This window comes from Strongylocentrotus purpuratus, unplaced genomic scaffold, assembly GCF_000002235.5.
Source record: "Strongylocentrotus purpuratus isolate Spur 01 unplaced genomic scaffold, Spur_5.0 spur5_scaffold_2, whole genome shotgun sequence".
In the NCBI taxonomy this organism is placed as follows: Eukaryota; Metazoa; Echinodermata; class Echinoidea; order Camarodonta; family Strongylocentrotidae; genus Strongylocentrotus; species Strongylocentrotus purpuratus.
In genome coordinates this window covers 30,838,356-30,843,071 of record NW_022145605.1, presented here as the reverse complement: position 1 = coordinate 30,843,071, position 4,716 = coordinate 30,838,356, and the positions used below count along the sequence as shown (strand labels likewise).

At 35.1% G+C, this 4,716-nt stretch overlaps 1 long non-coding RNA gene across 1 annotated transcript; it reads left to right on the top strand.

Moving 5' to 3' along the window:
* The first annotated feature begins 528 nt into the window (after nucleotides 1–528).
* On the top strand, nucleotides 529–1,780 carry LOC105442262. Its single transcript, XR_004065095.1, has 3 exons — nucleotides 529–582; nucleotides 1,218–1,259; nucleotides 1,700–1,780. It is a non-coding gene; the product is annotated as an uncharacterized LOC105442262 (long non-coding RNA).
* Nucleotides 1,781–4,716: the final 2,936 nt, after the last annotated feature.

Here is a 4,716-nt window from a genome sequence, read left to right as displayed (position 1 = left end):
ACTTATGAATTATTATGAACGCAGGTTTACGCCTCTATATTCAGTTCCAAATTCCTTCTTCATGTAAATTTTGTCAAATCATTTTGTATTTATTAAGAGCTGATCTTTGGAGCCCTCCGTTTCTCCTCGTATTGCTTGATATACATTGGCTATCGACTAATTAGTGGTTGAGGAATGTATGTGAGTGTGTATGTAGATTTGTGTGGTTTGGAAGGGTGTGTGCGTGTTCGTGTGTGTATGTATGTATGTGCGCGTTTGTTTTGTGTGTGTGTGTGTATGTGTGTGTGTGCGTGTGCGCGCGTGTGTTTGTGTGTGTGGTTTTGGATAGGTGTGTGTGGGTTTGGGTATGTGTGTGTATGTTTGGGTTTGGATAGTTGTGTATGTGGGTTCCAATGTTTTTGTATATGTTTGTAAAAAATCACTGTGTTAATTCTCGTTGTCACTGCTTTGCAGAGCTGGACTTCGGAGCACTTTGTTGCTCTCCCCCTGCTTGGTATCGCTTGGCTATTGACACCTGTAGTGGCATTTTTCCCTCACGTCAAGGCTTTGGAATACACCTTCAACCTGCTCAATTCTCTTCAGGTAATCTTCTAATATCAGTGCTAACTTGACGTTGCAATCCAACATTATGATGTCAGTGTTATGATGATTTTGATTTCCATTGTAAACAAAATGAAAAATAAAAGAGAGAGAGAGAGAGTGAGCCGATGAAACGAAGATAATCCTACCTTTCTTTAAAGAGAAGGTTAAGACTCTGTAGAAGTGAACAAATATAATTTGAAATATTTAACATACTCTTTCATAATAAGGGAAAATATCATATTGATAATTTTACGTCATTTCTCTTGAAAAAACATCAAATTTCAAATAACTAAATATATCATATCTTTGGACCAAAGTTTGATCCTACTAATTTCTGTAGTGCCGTACCATGTTTGTGTGCAATGATTTTCCATCTGACAAGAATTCTTCGTTTGTTATTTTCAAAAACCTCACAGGCAATCAACGCACATTATGTCCTAGATAATTTCTGCCTTCTTAATGTAATGGTCTTATCAGTACTCAAATATGATTTTAACCATGCACGGGCATATGTGTCTTCACCATTTTTACTTGTATTTTTCAATTTTGTTTTACTACTACGAGACGTTCATATCTAAGTTGAGGGTTGTGCATGTATCGTACTAACGTAGATAATTTCTATTGTATCCTTGCAGGGGTTCTTCGTCGCATGGCTCTATTGCTTTCTCAATTCGGAGGTATGTAATGAAATCATAGCTGGCATCAGACATTCAAGACAATTTTATTTCGGGGAATTTGCTCTGTAAAGAAGTAAAGATGGGCCGTATCGTAGAGAAAGGATAGCTATGATGCAACAGGCAAAAGTGTAAACCTTACGCCCCACAATATGCTGCTTGTAATTCGTGTTTAGTGTATAAAGGCAAGTTAATTTCATCGTGGATTTTGTATTATAAGTAGGCTATATAAAAAATAATATTCGAATATTGATCTCCCAACCGCCTATTTAAAGAAAGAAATTCTTCAAAACTGCAAGTGTCCGATAGTCTACAGTAAATATGTGCAACTCCTCGAAACAGGCAAGACAGACAGTGCACACGATATGGCGCTTCCGATTTAGGCTTTAACATGAAATCAAACAGAGAGTCTCTATTATTGTGATTTTGTATTATTACAACAGGTTCGAAACGCCATCAGAGAGCATGTTCGCAAATCTCGTGAAAGCAGGGCTTCGATCACCAATCCCAGTACAGTTTCAACAACTGAAGTAAATGAAGTTTAATTTTACACTTTATCTAATTATGCAATAATTATATTTTTTCTTTCTATTGCAATAATAGCATATATCTGCCAAGTGTTTTTGTACGCGCATGTGTGTAACCGCTCGATTCTGATTCTAACAAATCGCGCATCGAACATAATTTGCATTTAGTTTTTTCTGGGGGGGGGGGCGTCTGTTATACGTGATGATGCTAGCAAGAGGGAAATAATACTGGGAAAATTTTAGTCTGATTTATGTTTTTCATGAGCCTCGAAATGTTATCTTTCGCGTGAATTATTATTGTGCTGGTATGAGAATCTTTGTTTGTACAATGTTAACTGAAATGACACGGCCACATTGTCGTATGCCACTTCTCTCATGAGTTTGTTGGGGCGAATTAATAACGACGTTTTGTTTAACAAAGGCGTTTGTCGAGTGAAATGCTGCTCCCCAAATTGAATGTGTGAAAATTGGCATTGTATGGTTGATTCATATGAAAAAATATGTTGGCTACATTCAAATGTAAAATTGTTATATGCACAAACAAACGTGTGTAGAGGTGTCGTGTTCTTTTATAGCATTATTATTGTTTTAGTATTCAGGATCTAATAATATGCATTTTTATTTTTATTGCAATCATATATGGTTACTTTCTACCTCTCTTCTTCTTCTTCTTCTTTTTTTTGGCGGGGGAGGGGGGGGGGAGATATTTCTTTTTTTATTTTATTTATGTTTTCTACCATTTTGTTTTGTTATCTACAATTTTGTTTTGTTTTCTACCATTTTTGTTTTGTTATCTACCATCTTGTTTTGTCAGGGAAGTGCAGCTAAGCCTGGCATGAGGTTGATCCGAGTCGCTCCAGCTCCAGTAGGTCCAACACAAAACCAAGCCGGTGTCTCTAGTCACTCAACCTAAGGCCTAAGCAGTAACACCACGTCCTTATAAGAGGTGCCCTAAATGAGTACCTCAAATACGTGATTGAGCATATGAAGGTTGCGGGTACGAGCTCCTACCAAGCTATGATGTCCTCTTTAAAGACGTTGATCTACATTTGTCACGCAACACCCGGATTTACTATATAAGTTGGTAGGCCTACCTTAAAGGATTTGTTTAATTAAATTCACTATGCGGTGATGATGCTTACTTGTGACAATATTTCCAAAGTCTTTAGAAAGCGAATAAAGACATTGTATCATAAAGAACAACATATTTGTTGCAATTAGTGTTATGCAGTAGTTGTTTGTACGGTAATCTTTTCATGATTTTGATTGGAGGTTTAATTATTTAGCGTTTTTATTCAGTTTGAGTTCTTTGATTAACTTTTTCTTTTGAACTTGTTGTTTAATTCAATTTACGAAAGGTTAATGTAATAATTACGGGATGTTTTGTAATTATTTATTTGTCTACTTCTCTATAACATTTCTGAGCCGAAACTATAATTTTGATTTAATCATTGTTTTGTCTCTGGAGTCTTTTTTTTCTCCAGTCTTTAAACATCTTCTGGATATTTTCAACGGAGTTTCTTTATAAATTGTTTGTATACTATAATATAAAATATGAAGTATTTTTTCTTTAATGCATTCGTTCTCCTAGTGTCTTTAATTATTCGCCTGAAGCCTACTAAGCCTATGTTTATATTTACTTCCTATACCATGTTTTTTAAACTTCTATATACCGGTCAACCTGTATGATTTTAGACATTCTTGTCATTGCGCTACTACATGTTCTCATATTTTGTTCTTTTCTCAGTTTTATACTACATGGTTTCAGTTTACCTACTTGACATTTCATGCAATAGTTTTTAAGTCAGAATTAATTCCTCATGTTTATGTTTAGTATCGTGTCATGACCTAGTGTCATCAAAAAACAAAAAATAAATAAAACAATTGATTTCCTCCTTGTGCCTTGTCTTTGTTAGCTGTTTTTAATGAAATGCAATACATTCTATTACCTTCATGCTATATTTTGTAGGTCTTTTGGGTGCACCAGTTGGTCGGGAAGAGGAACCATTAGGTTACAGTGATTAAGTTTGCTTTCCTCTTCCCCGGCAGCCAACTGATACACTCAATAGACCTCCAGGAAGATTGTGCATTTATAATTGACATTCTCGTAATGTTTGTTTACTCATATTCACATCGTTATATTTCTTGTGAATTGCCGAATAAATAATGATAATAATAATAATAAAACGTGGAGTCTTATTACCGTGACAATAAAAATAGTGATAACGTACGTTCATTTCATTTTCAGTTCAGTTTATTAATTTTCGTACGGCACCACCTTCAGCCAAAGGCTGTTCTTCTGTAGGTCCATGCGCAATATAAAAATTACATGTACAATTATAACATAACACATATCATAACATATGAAATATAAAAAAAAAACACAAAAAAAAAAACAAGAACACAAGTATACAAAAAAAATGAATATGTACGAACCAAGATACCACTATCTCCACCCCCCCCGTCGGCAATAATTCTTCCCAAACAGCGTTTATTTAAGATTTTATAGTTATATAAGTAGATATTTAAGCGTCGAGGTGGATGTGCTTTCGTTTAAACAAAAAAAGAATTGTTAACGATTTTTTGTGTGTGTGTAAAAGTCCATACGCTAAAGTACCTGTTAGGCAGCTGGACTCTGCCGCTAGGGGGTGTTCTCAAATGAGACTAAACGGAGCTATATGTACGTGTATAAAAGGTTGCTAATTATGTCATGGGTTTTCCGGCCAATTTCGCAAATTTACCTATCTAATTTATTGTCCTATTTTGTGTTGTTAGGTAGGTCAGCAAGTCAACATTTGTCCTACCTAGTAACGACTTATGTATGAAGTTTGAATTCTGGCTCTTGAAACACATTTGTTTGTAACAGGTAAATGCAATAATTCGTAATGAGGCACCTAACCAAAACTTATGCATTAAATCTGATGACATTACGA